This window comes from Pteropus alecto, unplaced genomic scaffold (genome assembly GCF_000325575.1).
Source record: "Pteropus alecto unplaced genomic scaffold, ASM32557v1 scaffold177, whole genome shotgun sequence".
Classification (NCBI taxonomy): Eukaryota; Metazoa; Chordata; class Mammalia; order Chiroptera; family Pteropodidae; genus Pteropus; species Pteropus alecto.
Window position 1 is genome coordinate 10,434,108 of NW_006442207.1, and position 17,258 is coordinate 10,451,365.

Below are 17,258 nucleotides of genomic sequence, written 5' to 3' on the forward strand. Positions count from 1 at the left end.
GGTAGCCTGGGTGGGGAGGGTGCTATGAAGAATCACGTGTCACTAGAATGGTCAGGAATGTGGCAGCCCCTGGAGAGCACTGGCTATAAACACCTCCAGCTAACAGCAGCCTTATTGAGGGTTCTGGTTGGGTCTTTAATAATAACACTTCAAAATCCTTAGGCAAATGTATCCAGCACAACTGCGCATCCATGTCTTTTCAGGGCAATATCACTCTGCTTGAGTGGTGTTTTCACCTTCTTTTGTCTCAACAGGTTGTCTGCACTCAATTTTTAATGAAAAAAAAAATCACTAAGGACTAACAGGATGCATACAAAGTGCTCAGAACAGCAGAGCTATCAAACCGATATTGTAATTTGTATTGATGTAGTGCCTGCCTACATATTTTCTCTCTTGCAGATGTCACACTTTTAACAGGACAGACATTATTTTTCTCCCCAGGTGCTGGAAAAAGGAAAGTCACCTGCATTCTAATGTTGGACTGATTTCTGGGGAAATTGAGGCTGGCAAGATATAATCTGAGTCCTCAACATCAAAGACCAAGTCACAGAAGAAAACCCTAGACTAGACTCTGGGTTCTTGAAGACTATCTCTCCCACCCCACTCCCAGTTTGTTGCCCCGGCTACTTAAGCCAGAGAAATAATTTTATTTCCAAAATTCTTTATCGAGAATGTAATAAGGCCCCTTCTGGAACAGAGCAGGGGCTTGGTGGTGGAAAAAAAGAATCCCACGCCTCCTATGTGGGTGAGTTCAGGCAGCGGAGGTCCCTCTGCCCTCCCAAGCAACAATGCCACTTTTTGTGAGTTAATTTCTTGCTCCTACGCACCCTGCTGTGCACTGCTTTATTAAAAGGAATTTACTCTTCAATTTCCTGTAGTGATTTCAAATTCCCAAGGTTACTGCAGCGCCTTACTTTATAGCAACAGTTACATAACCCTCCCTAAGTCCCTAAAGGGTTTGGAAATACAGAGAACCCTTTGGATGTCAGATGCCACCAGCTTGTAAAGACGTTAACTGAGATTAGAAGCTCCAGTGAGAGATGCTCTGAGGTGGGGGAAATTTAAAGAACAAAGAGCGGGTTCTTTAAATTTCCTGGCCTGGTCTCTACGTTCAGGGAGTGCCTTCAGAGAGGGGATCACAGCATGGGGACAGCCATTGGTTTTCTCTTGCAGAGAGCAGTTTTATGTTTGCAGGGGGTCAAATTTCTTTCCTTCAGCCTCTAATCACATAGCCACATAACTGTCCTTCACAGAGTGGTTATTTTAAATGGTTAATGCTTTCAAAGAAAGCAGCTGCTGAGATTCTTTTAATCTTCAGGGCCAGTTGGTAGAGGGCCTGTATTGTGCTTCTTTTATGGTTTTCTAACAGTTCATTCAGGGCAGAATCTCCAAGAATCATACACAAATGGAAGTTGGGGACAATGCTATAGACCATCGAATGCAACTTCTGCATGTGTAGAAGAGAGATGTTGATCCTCAGAGAGAGTATATTCAGCTCGCATGCTAAGACGCTGAAAGTACTTGGGAGATAATTTTCCTTAGACTTTCATTGCCTTATAAACCCCCTATCAACCAAACAGAAAAGAGTGATGCATTGACTCACCCACAGGTTACTTTTTAATTTTTTCAAGCTGATATATTCTTTAATTCAGTTTGGTTTTAACAACCCAAAGTTTGGGATGGAGGGTGCTATGAACAAAATAAATCAGGACTTCTTGAACTAATTGAATCCAGTTAAGAGGAAAACAAGATGCACAATTCCCATTTATGACAACAGTTGGGAAAAGGCCAGACTTTTGAAAGGTTTAGCAGCAGCACCAGCAGCAGCAGCAATCAGATGAGAATGTTACACCACGTCATTGTGAACTTCTATAGGCCTTTCTCAGGCCAGGTGATTCAAAGAAAAAGAAGGGGGCCACCCCAGATGACATGACTCCCACATCCCTACATCTGTCTGTTTCATTCTTAATTATCAACCCCTCAGTTTGGCTATGAAATAGTGGTTTGGAGAAATGCCTATTGGTAAGTGAATAAGTTGGTATTTCACATGACTATCATGAGAACAAAAATATATACTTTGTTTCTTCCTCTCGCTATAATAGTAGTGGGGGTGTTCAAATGGAGGTGAGGAATAAGTTAAAGAATATATATATCAATAAACTTTGAAAACGGTCCCTTCTGAAATAGAAGAAAACCTAGGAAAATTTTGAAATCTATTTCCTGGTCGGAAAACTTGCCCAAAAAAGTCACTTGTTTTTTAATTCAGCAAGCAGTATTTGAGTAATTACTACATGAATGGTACATGTCTCAGTCTTCACTTTGAGATGGGAAACACAGGGACTCAAATTTGTAAAAAATGATGTGAAAACTCCAATGGGATACAATCATGGCATAGCAGCCTACTGAGAATTTCAAGAATAAAAGTTTAAGAGAAGAGAAGAGGAATGAACATCTGCCGAGCCCCTCCTTTGTCTAAGGCATTGAGCTGGATGGTCAATTAACATCACAATATATTCCATTATAAAAGGAATTTAAACTCTGCATGCCCTTTTTTTGGGTGGGGGACAGGGAAGTTTAATTACATTAAGTAACTTTCTTTTGGTCTCACCTCCAGTAAGTGGATTTGGGGTTGGAATCCAGGTTTAACTGCATCCAAAGCCCAACACTTTCCATTATTCTCTATGAATTGCTCCCTGGTACAAGATTTATATATAGGTGGGAGTCAAATAAAATCCCCAGAAAAGTTAATATTCCTCTTTGTAAAGTCTGTCGGAGCACAGTTTATTCTACAAGAGATGAGTTTAAACTGTTCCAAATCAAGTAACTACTGATTTTATAGAGCAATGTAACATAGTGGTTACCAGCCTGGGCTCTGAAATCAATCCATCTTCATGATTTTGAACGCTAATTGAACGACTTGCCAGTTGTGTGTTTTAAGCGCATCATTTCATCACTCTGAGTCTTAGTTTCTCCAGTACGTTAGTCAAAGTCTTGCTGGAAAAAACTGAGGAATTTGTAGAGAGCTTAATAAAGGGATTTTTTTTTTTTTTAACGAAGGTGTGACTAGGTTTCTGGAAACACTAAGATATGACTTGGTATCCTCAGCAAATAACAGCGTCAGGAAGTGCTGTCTCCCCAAGGTTAAAAAGTCTAAAAGAGGGAGAATATCAAAACCCACAGAGAGGGAGAGCTGGTGGGGAGGACTGGTGGACAGAAGAAGCAGGCTTCAGTCAAGAGATGCATCCATCTAGAGGCGAATGCACAGTGAGGAAGCTGGAGAATGAGTATCCCAACTCAATTTAATTCTTTCCTATAATGTACTACTCTTCCTAGGTAGAACTGTAACAGAAGCCAGAAAGAAAGAATACCAGTCACATAGGTTAGCCTCTCGAGTATTCCAACAGAGCGGGGAATAATGGAAATGGATCTACAAACAAACACACATCTATCGAATATGGACGATAGTGCTACCTACCTCTGTGAGTTGTTTTGGAAGGATTACAAGAATTAAAGCAGGTACAGTACTGAGATTGATAGCAGTCACATGACAAGCTCACATATAAATACAAAATTGAAGTGAACATGAAATGATCTACTCCAACATTTTCATTTGACAAATGAGGACACAGAGGCCCAGAGAGAAGTGACTTGTCCCAGGTTATATTAATAGGGCCAGAATCAAAGCTAAAACTCTGTTCTCCCTCTAGTTGCTAGAGACATAGATCTGCAGTTTTCTACCTACAAGAGAGCACAGGCCCAGTCTCAAGCCCCAAATAGTGAATAAAATGAGCTCTTTGATCTGCTGAGCTCACATCTCCCTGAGACTTCCAGCAAGTTCACTGTAGTAGTCTGGATTCCACAGAGAGGACTGATTTCCTAGACTAAAGAAGGTCCTTGAATAACATTGTTTTGTTCAAGGTTGTTTCCTTATAATGATGATGAGATGCCATAGGAACTTAACTATTTTTTATATCAATTAGCCTATGGTAAAATTGGTTTCATTATAAGTCATTCTGCTTAAAATCACAGAAGCTATTGCCTATGTTCAATGAGGGCTTACTCATGTAGTTGGTGCATGAGCTAACTTGCATTTTTCTATCTCATGGATTTCTCTGTGTAAATAAGAATCTATATGGTAAATCTTAAAGGACCAATAAGCAAAAAGCAAGAGACCCCCGATTTCAGGCCCCCAAATTTAAAGAACAGAGCCATTCCAGTCCAAGTGACCATACCAGGTAGGAAGCAGAGCCAGGACTTTTAAAAAAAAAAAAGCCCCTCCTTTTCAGGTATGAATGCCATACAGGGCGGTTTTAGCCTAGGGTCCTTCATTATAACTGCAGGCAATTATATGGCCCTCAACCATCCCAATTTGCCTAGGATTGTCTTGTTTTATCACAGTAAGTGAGATGCAACACCCTCCTGCCCCACCATCTCACCCTGCCCAGTCCAGGGCAAAGCAGGATGGTTGGTCACCCTAGATGCTTTACAGAGTTCAGACAGGATGAGAGTCCTGTGCTTAGGTTCTTGACTGTTACTTAATCACATCCTTTTGGAATTTAAACAGTTGTATTTCTAAGCAATAAATAAAAAAGTGGTCACAAGGATAGAAATAAAAATTAAAAGGCAACTTAAAAACAAAACAGGGAGCAGATGATATAACTACTTGTATTTTGTAAAGCACTGAATTAGTGCCAGAAACTGCTCAAAGCACCCATCTATCTAGTGAGCAAGGACTGGTAAGGTGGCCACAAGAATGCTGGGTGGAAAATATAGAGGATCTCAGACCCAGCACTGACTGGGGCCAGTGACATCTGGAGGTAGACATGGTTACATGAGACAACCCCTGTAGTATCACGTAAGGAGCTTAGACTACTATTGTGTGCAATAAATTCCTAGTGAATTAATGAGTGAAGAAAAAAGGAAAGAGAAAGATGTCTCAAAGCTACAAAATTTGAGAAGAAGGTCTTCGATGTCATGATTTTTGGATGTTTGTGAACTTAAGTTTTTTTCCTTGGCCAGCCTGCTCTCATCCAGATCCCATCCAGAACCTGTCCAGCATGCTGAAATTCTGGGGAGCATCAGGTGGAGCTGTGCCTTAAATGTATGACATAAGCTCAGTGGAACTCTGATTACACTTCTGATGGGGAAAAAACAAATACAATCTGTGATGATCCCAGCCTTTTCCCATTCCTGAATCAGGTAGCTTGGCCTGCTTTTATTTTTTTTTTCTTTTCTTTTTTTGAATCACACCACATGAAAGACAGCTCTGATGTGCCAAATCAGTTCTTGGGATATTGGTAATAGAAAAGTAAGTAAAAGACAAGAGAGTTGGTTTTTTTGGAGAATGATTCAGGAGAAGAGATTCTGAAATGGGAAGTTACTGGAGACATTAATGGGACTATGATTCACCTTCATAATAGTCTAGAAATGCAAGTTAGAAAATTGAATTAATTTGTGATTAATTTTGTTCTATGAATTGTTCTTTTAAAAATGTCCCCATTATGGGAGAGAAATACATGGGTCATGAATCTTTGAGTTTAAGATAACATTCTGTATGACACTATTTTACTCTATTGATAGAATATGGCAAGGAAATTGATTTTGAAATTCTGATATTTCAAAATCAGTGCATCGCTGTTACTTTCTATCAATGAACATGACTTGCCCAGACAGATATCCAAATCTGTATAACAGCATATAGTTTTGTTATATATTTTGTTGACATTCTATCACCTAAAAGTTTATGTATAATTATTGCATTTTCAAACAAGTCTTTGGTATAAGGTAGTTTGGATAATAAAGTAGTTTCACTGATTTAAAATAAATTAAGGCAATTTTATTTAGTAGGAAGTACACAGGATTAAAAATCAGAAAGCCTATATAGCAGTCCCAGTTGGACCATAATTTGCTATGTGAGTTTGGGAACCTTGACTCACCTCTTTAGGACTCAGAATATGTAGAGTCATACTCACAAGATTTTGGAGATCAAACTTGACCCACACAATGCCACTGAGAAAAATCTCAAAGTTCTATACAAATGAAAAGTTACTGTTATATGCATTGCATGAATGGAAACTTGCTAAAGAATTAGGAAGATATAAAGTGTACCTATTATTAAATGGACTCTTTTAATCTTCCTGTGATGATTGAGAAGGACCAAAGCAAAGCCAATCCACAAACTGAAATGAGGCAATTTGGCTCAGCGGGAGTGCTTCTATTTTGGATTTGACCATCGAGGTAGTAAACATTTTTAGTTTGCATTTAAATTTGCTTGAGACTCGCCCCATACTGAGTTAGAGACCACTTCCATTGCCTTTCTCAGCTTCTTTGCACATACTGGTCCAATCTTACTGGCCTCTGAGTATACCTACTATAGCAACCACTGTATATGATCTTAGGTCAGTCATGACTTAGGCTCCTTATTTTTAACTTTAGCCTTGATGTTATCCAGAACTAGAAAACCCTGGCAGAGAACCCAACTGACAGCAGGATAGAGCAGTTTCTTTTGCATCAAATCCCTGATTGCAGAATTTGTCTTTGTCAAGGCGAGATGGAGTGAGTGGCCAGCCAGGAAGCTTTGGTGTTCAGTGGAAGCACATTCTGGAATTAGGTATTAACTTCTTGAGCCTCAGTTTTCTCACCTATAATATGAGGTAACTTCCTTGTACACCTGTTTTGAGGATATCCTGAGATCATGATATGAACATCTAGTACACTGCGGGGCACATAGTAAAGCACAAAGTACCTATGTTTTACCTATTATTATTTTCTGACCTTCTACATTAAGTTGGTTTCCATGGAAATTGACAAAACTGGATTTCTTTTCTTCATGACTCTGATAATGGCTTGTATTAGACTCTATTACTGTCATTATTTGCTTAAAATCTGTCTCTCATTGGATCATTACCTTGGGAGCATAGCATTCACGTCTGCTTTTGCTCACTACTATATCTTTAGCTACCAGTACAATGTCTGGAATGTTGTAGGTGTTCAATTCATATGTGTTAAGTAAATAAACAATGACCTCCATGGAATTTATACTAGTGATTACTAAAGCACAGAAAGTAAATCAGCAAAATTAATCATTAACCGCCTATAAGAGTTAACGTCCCCCTCACCACCATCGGCCCCACAACGTGGCTCTGTGCAGGTCAGCTGGTTCTGACTGAAGAAGAGTTAAGGGAAAGTATATTTACTGCTGTTCTGAAGAGCCTATCAGAGGACCTGCATTGCATCACACTTTGGCTTTTCTCCAGACCAAGACGAATGTGGATAGTCACAAAGACCAGAGAGAAAGACTGGAAAATGCAAATCTGAACCTGATGCTGGTCAGAACCAGGACAAATGGTCAGCACTGGAAAACCTTGGGAATGCTGATGCAAAACTAAAAGCAAAATGTCCTGACTAGGAGACATAAAGCCCAGGTAGTTGAAGACATTGAGTTAAGGATGGAGGAGCAGAAGATGAAAACTGTGTGCAGGCACCATGCCTCACAAGCATGCAGGAGGTGACACCACAGGAGACTGGGTGACTATTGCCTGAAAGACTGGGCTTTGGACTGATAAGAGAGTCACATCTGGACCCCATGACTTCCTCCATCTGTGTGACCTTGAGCAAGTCACTTGACCTCTATAGACTTCTGTTTTCTAATCCAACAATGAGGGAAATAATATAAACCAATAGAGTCATCACACAAATAAAATCAGACCACTTACCAAAGTCACTTTACCACCAAATGATGATAACATGTTCACATATAAACTACTTATTCTTGGTTATAAAAGGGGGATGATCCCATCTAAGAGCAATCTTGCCGTTTCTGAAACAAACAAACAAAAAAAGGCAAACATATAAATATCAATAGCTAGCCCTATAGGAAACACAGAGAAATAGCAGTATAGAGAGATAATGAAGATCATCTAGTTAGTATTTCCCAAATTTAGTGATCATAAGAATTTTCTTCTTAAACACAGATTTTCTAGATTTAATGATAATCTTCAGAGGAGGAACCTAGAGAATCAGATTAATTAAGATACTAGGTTATTCTTATAACCAAAACAAATTGGTAAGCCCTGGTTGGTTCAATTTGTTCTAATTACTGGACAGTGCTCAATGTGTTCCAAGCACCAGTAGCATCAACATCACCTGGGGTCTGGATAGAAATTCAGAATCTCAGGCCCCACCTCGGACATACTGAATCAGAATCTGCATTTTATGATGATTACCAGGTGATTCTTATGGTTGATAATATTTGAGAAGCTCTGGTCTAAAGCATTCCCTTTTATTTTTGTACACCATCAGGACAGGAAACTCATTACCTAAATATTAGTTACAATGTAGAATATGAAACCATATCAATGAAACTTTACTACTCTATTACATTAAAATTAATTAGTCTATCTTGCATTTGGGTAGCTCTTTTCATATCTTCGAATGAAAAATATTGGTTAGATATTCCAAATGTTGACACATTTCCTTATAAAATAACAGACAAATCACGTTCATTAATATCACCACTGATTTCATCAGAAATGTCTTTAAATTTTGTTAATTTGTCAAGGTGAGAGTGGGTTAAACAAGTTTTTCAAATGTCAATTTTTAAAAAATTTTCATCGCTAACAATTATTGTCAGTTGTTTTCATTCAAGTGACATACAACTTTTACTTTTCAAAAAATGTCTGTCAAATACTTAAGATGAATAATCTTAGGGTTTTTTTTTTTTTTCTGCCAGTCATTCTTTTAAGTAAAAATTGTGTTCTGTGAAAAAAGTGGCTAGTTCAGCTTGCAACTCAAACAGTTGCACAAGTATTTTTCCTAGAAGCAACGACAGTACTTCAGAAGGCAACAGGCACATTTTATGCTTTATTTAAAATTCATGTACTAAAGGTTTGAGATTTCATAAATTTAATACTTTTCCTGCTTTAACAAGGAAATTTTAAGTGACCCCTCCTTTTTTTAATAGCAGTGAAAAATATCATAATTACTAATGCAGTTTGCTGCCACCATCTTGATTTGTGTTAAGGTGCTAACAGTTCTAGCCACCATTGCTTTTGCACCATGAGTACAAACAGAATGAAAAAAGCAAGCAACATCTTAATAATGTTATGAAGATACTTTTGACCCCGTGGGCCCTCCAGAGATCTATAGGCCACACTTTGAAAATTATTGTATCAATCTGTTCTCTGAGGAAATCTCTCTCTTTCTCTCTTGGTATTCTGGCATACTCTCTTCCTCCATAATTTAACCATGGTAGGGTTCATTGAAAATATAAATCAGTATGAAATTATCTCTGTATATGTAACTCTCTTTAGGATCTCAATAATTCATTATACTTATACATGCATTATAGTTTTGCCTACAGTGATTCTATAACCTAATGTGATTCAATAATCTAAAATGAAAAAAATGTATCTGGAAACAGAGTTTATAAAATTGTATTATCCTTGTGTATCAGATAGAGTCCTTTCAAGAAAACAGAAGTCACTATATGTATTTAGAACTTCGTTTTAATTTAATAGAGGCAATTAGTGACAAAGAGCATGGAAAAACTAAAAGAGAAACACAAATAGTGGTGTAGGAAATCCAGATTTTAGCTATAACAAAAAGCCATCACCTATCCTAGGCTATGAGGAAAAAGAAGGGATACGGTGGTGTTCTAACCCGAAGGCTGGGATAAATTCAATTCTGAAGTTAATAATCCAAAGCAGACATGGCCTGCATGACAACCAAGAGAAATGTACAACAGATTAAATAGATCTGGGAGGAAATAGACCAAGGATTGGCTTCATTGTGATATTGCCATAGAAAAACATCATTTTAAAACTTTTTTCAACAAATATTTATTGAGCAACTACAATGAGCTGCCTCTGTCCTCGGCAATGGGGATTATTGTTAAGACAAAGAAGACACCGCATGAAACTGATATTCTAATGAGGAATGACAGACGAACAATAAATCACCCCACAAATAAAAAGTAATATCAGCTGTGCAGAAATTTAAAGCATAATGATGTGATAGAGTGACTGAGTGGCCCTTTTAGATCAGGCATAGAGGCAGGGGCACCAAGAAGATGACATTTAAACGGAGATATCGATAAGAAGAATCAGGGCTGTGATGACCTGAGGATATAACTTTTCAGGTCCTGAAGGCAAAAAAGAAGCTCGACATATTAGAGAAACAGAAAGAAGGCCGACATGGCTTAGATTTGTAGGAAGAATGGAAAGTGAGGGAGAGAATTAGGCAGAAGCCAGATTGATCAATATTTATCAGTCTAAAAACTTTTCCATTACTAGGTTGTAAGAATTTCTTTTTATTCTAAATGCAATGAAATGTCACTGGAGAATTTTGATCATGGGAGTGACATGATATAACTTTTTAAGAGGGTTCTCCAGATGGCAAGAGTAGAAAGAGGGAGTTATTGAAAGTCAAAGAACCAAGAGGAAATCTATTAACCATACATTGAAGTCATTACAATGGTCTCAAGAGTAGAGGTGGAAGAGAAGATGATGACGCAGGCACTAAGTTATCAAGGAATGAAGGAGTCAGGCAATTGTAGTAGGATATGTAACAAGATCTGATGGCATGAAATTTACAAAAGCTGTGTTTTTGAAGGAGGACTAATGAAGTGGTTTGTAAGTGGCTATATGCATGCTCTGAGGTTCTTAAGGTAAAAGCAATGCCCCTCGTGCAGCTTTCTCTAGAGGGGACTATTATTTGTAAGGGGACATGCAGACTTCTGTTGGGCAAGAAGGTGAAGAGGAAGTTTAGAGACAGGGGCATTGTATAGGGTAGTAGCACACAGCGCAGAGATCAGAGATTCAGAGGGCTCAATGGGAAGCTCCATAGGAAATCAGAACTAATAGTAACTATAGAGATTAGTATGAAGGAGATGGTCCTGGCAATGAATAATTTAGGTGTTGTGAGGACTACAGAGAACAGGGATATGGGACATGATTGGACTAACCTGGGTAATCTCTTTGAAGGATGTAGTAACCAAGTCAAGAAGGACACCTACTATTTCTTGATGCTCGGGGGGATAGCATGCAAAAAGTAAGCCAAGAGACCTTTGGAGATGCTCTCTTTAGTGGCTGTGATAAGGTGGGCAGCACAGAAGTGGCAGTGGGGCCTTCTGCTGAGGACTGTCTTAACTCTGAAGCCTTCGGGTGTGACAGCACATGTTGCATTAGGCACTGTCTCTCCACAACAAGGCATGTTCATAGTAGATGAGAAAGTGGACGAGGATGAGTTTCAAATTTCTTAGCTGTAGAAGCCTTGCTTCAAGTAAAAGTTGACGCCAAGGCCCAACACGAAGAATAGTCTAAGTCAGACTCCTCCACACTCTCAAGCCGGTGACCTCAAGAGAACTTCTCAGGTCATCTGAGGCTTGAAGAGGCATGCTTTGCACACCTCTGAATGGAGCAATTCCTAAACAAATTCCAAATCTCAGATTCAGTATTGGTATTATTCACACTATTCCGGGTAACGTCAACAACCATGACATATGTGGTAAAGCCTCACTAATTTTGAATAATGAGGTTAATATGACTCAGTAAAAAAACTAAATTACAGACATTTTGTTAACAAAATGTGATTTTATTACCCTCAAGTAGAGAGTTTATTATTGTAAACTGAGCTATAAATGGATATTATTAAGCTAAATGGAATAAGTTGGTATAAAATTACAACTAGAAATAGAACTAAATAATGTGGTGAAGTATCACAAACACATAATCTTTTAGCATAGGGAAATAATTGCTGTGGTCTAGAAATTGAAGGCAGAGTGAAAAGGGTCTTTAACTTATTGAGTCTTTGGTTTTCAAAACTAGTACTTGTAGTTCGAATTCTTTCTTAAACATAACACCCTGAAAAATCAGAGATAAAGAAACTATTTCAACATTTAACGAGCGTAAAAATTATGGAAAATCTCAAGTACGGTTGGAAAAAATAAAATTCCACTGTAAATTCAGGTCTAGATCCTTAATAATATTCAAAGACAGATACTGAGTTCAACAAGGTCAAATATGGGCACAGGACTCCTCAGAAATGTAATATCCTAAGGCACAGCATCTCAAACTTTAATGTCACCTGGGGATCATGTTAAAATGCAGATTCCAATTCTGTAGGTCTGAGGTGGGACCTGGGACCCTGAGTTCTCCATGTAATGACAGTGCTGAAAGTCTGTGCCACACTTTGAGTAGACAAATGCTAGAATTCATCCAGACTTTATGTGAGAAATTGAATAGATATAGTGCAACATTCTTAATATTACAGATCTTTTGTGGGAAGAGAAAAAAGTGTAAAGTTTTAAGGTTATTTTATTGCAAATTTTTATACGTAAGACTTACTTTTACTAAGTAGGATGATCCCTTAATTCCAGCCTCTTGTCTATTTTCTGGCTGTACTTCCCCTAAACACTTAGCAGGGGGTCTTTCATTATAGAGTATTAGGCAATTTACATAGGAAAATCAAGTACAGAATTCTGTAACCTAAATAATCTGATGTTGGCTTAGGGATCCTTGTTTTACACTTTAAAAAAATAATGTTTCATCTTTAGGTAAACGTATTTCAGTTCACTAATGTTGTTTAGTTAGTGACCTCACCTAAACATGCTTTCAGAAAATGAGTTGCTTCACTTAAGAGAGAAAACAGCAATTGCTCTTTATTTTTATGCATTATTTATTTATTTTTCATCTCTTTATTTTTCAGTTACAGTTGACATTTAATATTATTATGTATCAGTTTCAAGTATACAGGTGTACAGCATAGTGGTAGACATTTATATAATTTACAAAGCAATTTCTCTTTAGATTTACAGACATAGAATTCTAGGTTGAGCAGTTATTAGAGAATCTATTATCTAAAACTCTTGTTTTTCAGATATGGAGCTAGAAACCCTGGTTACACTGTGTGCCCAGTATCTCACAGAAATGTTTAGTTCCTATATCTTCAACATCTTTTTTCAAAATTTTAAAGGAAAGTGAGACCCTCAGTGCCTCTTGAATTTAAACTTAAGTACTGCTTATACCATGTACTTCTGGCTTATTAAAATAGTCATAATATTTGTAAGTATATCAGTGTAGAATACAACAGTTTTATGTACCTACATGTGACATTTTCTTTACTGTTTTTCAAATGCTAAAAATTTTTGCCTTGAACTGTGTTAGGAGGTACGGTTTGAAGGTTTAACATCAAAGTGTTTCATCTTGACTGTCCACGTTCAAGTTTCTGGTCCCCGTGAGCCTTTATTCCCAAGTAGATATAACAGAGTGGCTGTATCGTCCTAGAAAGACATGTGTTTAAGGCAGACGTAATACAGGCTCAGGATCACAGACTTGCACAGCCTCTGATTATTGTCCACACAAGGCACTGAGCATCCCCAGTAATCTGTGAAATATGCAGAAGGCACTCACTTCAGCTCCCGTTTCTTGCCACTTAACCCTGGTGAGCTGGCTGGGCTCCAATTCAGGTAATTGCATCCTGTCTGCTCAAATTTCCTTTGCAATTTCAATCAGATATGTTATCCTCCTTAGCGTGGCTGCCCAGAATGATAGTTTAGGATTCCCTTACAGCTGCTAAACAGATGTTGTGTTCAACCCAAGAGGTGACTACATTTCAGTCGTGGGTAAAATGATTCCTTGTTATTCCTTTTTGCTATCACAGAGGTATTCTGAGGCTTAATTAATTAAGATGTGCACAGCTTCCAAGGTACGAGGTTGTGGTAAAGATGGCAGACATTTATTATTAAGCATTTTTAAAGAGTTCTGCACCTGCCTGCATCTCAAGGTAAAATCTGGGCATCATATGTTCCTTATGCGACAGTATATCCTGTTTAAATTTAATAAGAAAATTATCAGAAATGAGCATTGGTTGAACTTAGAATTATAGAACATATTGTCTTTTTATCACTTTAAATGATCTTTAGTATTAATGAAGCAAACATCTCACTTATAACAATATCGATAAACTTTTCATTGATGGTTTCCAATTCCTAGTTGCAGATACTACAAAGGTGTCAAGTTTTTGTCCATCATTTCCCCAGTTTTGCCATATGACTTTCTATGCATGCACCTTGCTCATTAATATAGGCTGCATCAAAAATATATATCCCAAAGCTTAATGGCTTAAAATATCCATTATTTTATTACATCTCATGATTTCGTGGATCAGGAATTTGGGAATAGCTCAACTGAGAAATTCTTCTGCTTCATATGATAGAGTCATTTGGTAGTATTCAGCTGGGGTGCACTGCTTCAGAGGTCCAAAATAGCTTTATTTACATGCCCAGTACCTTTTCAGATTACATGGAAGACGACTCAGCTGACTCTCTGCCGATTTGATCTCTGGGCCTCTTTATCGGTCTCTCCAGTAGGGTTGTTGAATTGCTACACGGAGACCTGGCACTTCAAGAGCCTGAGACAGAAGCGGCCAGTTCTCTTAAAGTCTGGACCTGGAAAAGGCACAGAGTCACTTTAATTCTACTTTCCTGGTCAAATTATTCACAAACCAGCCCAGATGCACAGGGAGGAAAAACAGGTCCACTTCTTAATGAGAGGAATGTCAAAGCATTGTGGACATCTTTACTCCACCGCACTGTCAGTTTTAATAATGTTCTTGTCCTCAGTAATTTCAAAGATATCTGAGTTTTCCACAAGAAACACTTCTACCAGTAAACACTCAGACACAAAGACAGACTCTATATAGACCTCTTAACTTTAACATTGGTCTAAAATACTTCAGGAAACAGGTATTTGAATATCTGCAAAAGCAGATATTTCCTCAGCATTAGCACTTGTAAAAGGTACCAATCACAATAATAAAATGGTAAATAGTTTTAATTATTCTAGGTGCATTTACAGCTAAAATATTTAAAAGACTTTCAATGGACATAGCTCAGATATTTATTTTTTTCTATTTTGCTCCTGAGAAACTTAAAACAGAGAGAGGTAGGTGATTTGCTAAAAAGTGTTTAGATATAAGTGATGGGCCACTCATTGATGACCGCTCAGTCCAGGATCCAATTTTCTTTACTCCATGTTCTTTCTCCTGTTAAGATTTGACTCACAACCTAAAAATCCTTGATGAGGATCAAAGTTCCTAACTTCACTACAATGAAGATGTTTTTGCAAAAGGGCAAAGCAGTTTTCAAACTAGATTCACATTTTCATTGAGAAATGTCTAAGTTGGAACTGCCGCTCTTGTCCCTAGTCTATTTCTATGGGCACGAAGTAGGAGAGTCTTGCATGGTTGAATTATGTATGGTTTGCTCTGTTTGGCTGCACCACAGTCAAAGATAATTATTCCAGTATTCTGAATTTTCTCTTTCTTAAGCAAAATGCATTACCTGCATTACTCTTGCCATTTCCTCTGATTCTTTGTATTTTTCTCAGTCTGGGAGACTGGACTCAATTCTCCCAACTGCTCTAGAGAGACATCTCCCACAATTTTAGTCCACACTGCACTCTTTCTCCCAAACTCAAAGAATTTTACAATCTGGAGGATGCAATATTGGAAGTCAATTATATTAATTCTTTTGCTCATCAAAAAATTTAAAATAACTTCCTTGTTTATATTTCTAGGCTTGATAACCTGCTGATATAGAACCAATCACATCTGGATCTTACTCCAAAGAACCAACAGCATTTCAGAGGACAGTCACTAAGGAATCTCCACACATCAGGAACCATGTATGATATAAGGGCTTCACATACATCATCTTATTGACACCTCACAACAATCCTGGAGGGCTTCATAGATGATGGAACTGGAGCACTTTGGTCCAAGGTCACATTACTAGTAAGTGGCAGAGATAGGACATAAGCCCAGCACTAATTCCAGAAACAAAGTGCTTGGCCTTTAGGGTATTATATCTTTGGATAATTGTATATGTATGCATTTCCATGTAGTGTATATGTTTGTAGATAAAGTCATTTAGGGAAATGTATAGTGAAACCTATATTTCAAATGTCTTGTGTAGTATAAGAAAGGCACAGACAAGGTGCTGTGAGGCTTCGGATGGGAGCAAAATAACTTCACGTGAAATAAAGATCTTTGCACTTGACATGAGCCTTATCAAGGGAATCATCAGTAGTTTGGTTTAACATGAGAAAAGGGTAGATGAGCCTGAGTAAGACTATCATAGGACAAACACGTAAACAATATGCTGAGAAGTTTAAAAATGGTAATTGCTAAGTTTTTAAAGGTGTTTAATGTAGGTTGAAAGATCAGAGATGAACTTCGAGAGGATTAATCTGTCAGTTTGAGCAGCAGGATAGATTCAACGAGGACCATGCCAGTGATCTAAGTTAAGCCTTGTCCTGTTAATTCCTTCCAAAAGCAGTTATGAGTCTATTGCAGAAGTCCAAGTAATAGAAATCTGACTTCATTATATATCTAATCTTAGCTTGTTTGCTGATGGTGTCGAGAGTCAAATTCTTATTTGTTAACAATTAATAATAACAACAGTAACTGACATTTTTTTCTCATACTTTCTTCCCTTCATTGGACCTTCATATACATTATCCATTGAATTTTTAGGCCACTGACTCCACAAACCTGAGGATCATAGACTAGCAAAGTGCTGAAAATATAGTTACAATTCAAAATATTTGGCTAATTTACTAATCTATAAGCAGCCATTCTGCTTCTGTGCTTGTAGCCATTCTCCAAAGTGTCTCCACCCATGGTTATCAAAGCATAAATAATAATCACAAAAATAATTTTATAATACTTTTTAATAAATAAGTTATTAGTAATAGTCAACAGGAGTCAAATAATTTAAGTATAATCTTATAAGAATATATTATTATTTCTACATTCTATATAAAGAAACTAGGGCAGAGAAAGTTAATTTGCCCAGGCTTATATATTCATTAGGAATAGTTCTGAGGTTCAAATGCAGTCATGATGACTCTAGAGCCTGTGTATACTTAATCACCAATCTCCTAAATCTAGATTGTCTAGTTTTGGTTCCTGAGTTTCTATGAGACAAGAGAGTTTTCACTAAGGGCCCTAGAAAGAAAAGCTATATTTAAAATTATACACACACACACACACACACACACACACACACACTCTAATCTAAATAGATATATTTGGCAATGCATAGCTATATTTAGGAGATAATTTAAAGATGGTCTATATTGCAAATCATGTGTTTAAATTTAACTGTGTTCTCCTGAGCTGAACATGTCTAATGGCAAAAAGGGAACTAGAAAACCAGCAGGTGGAAAGAATCCAAACTCTTTTACCCAAAATAAGAC